Genomic DNA, 398 nt, shown 5'->3' on the forward strand with positions numbered 1-398 from the left:
GTGTGAGTGTGAGTGTGTGTGTGTGTGTGTGTGTGTATAAAAATACTTCTGGAACCAAAAAGTGGGCGGGCACTAATGTTCTCTCTTCAGCCAATCAGGATATCTGTCAGTTTAATAGAAAAGCATGCACGTCTGACCCAAAAAATGCTCAAAGTTGCATGCGATTCCTTTCAGTCTGTTAGTGCTTCCACAGAACTAAAGAGCGCACCTGTTCAGGTAAAGGTGCATTGTTTTCCGCCACTAGCACGTCATGTGACACAAACACAGGTCTGCCTCGGGCTGATCGTCGTTCAGAGGAAAGGAGGGCGTTTGCCAGAAAATGACAACAACATAGTGTGTGCTTGCTGCAGCGCTTCTGACAATCCACGCAGTTCCCTGTAATTACTGGTATATGTGTG

General features: G+C 46.2%; 1 protein-coding gene across 1 annotated transcript in view; it reads left to right on the forward strand.

Annotated features, from left to right (window-relative positions):
• The window catches only part of LOC107738579 (mucin-17-like), a 29,196-nt gene that overhangs the window by 20,686 nt on the left and 8,112 nt on the right, over positions 1 to 398 (forward strand). The window lies entirely within an intron of this gene.

The sequence above is a fragment of the Sinocyclocheilus rhinocerous genome, unplaced genomic scaffold (assembly GCF_001515625.1).
Source record: "Sinocyclocheilus rhinocerous isolate Xijiao unplaced genomic scaffold, SAMN03320098_v1.1 scaffold3662, whole genome shotgun sequence".
Taxonomy (NCBI): Eukaryota; Metazoa; Chordata; class Actinopteri; order Cypriniformes; family Cyprinidae; genus Sinocyclocheilus; species Sinocyclocheilus rhinocerous.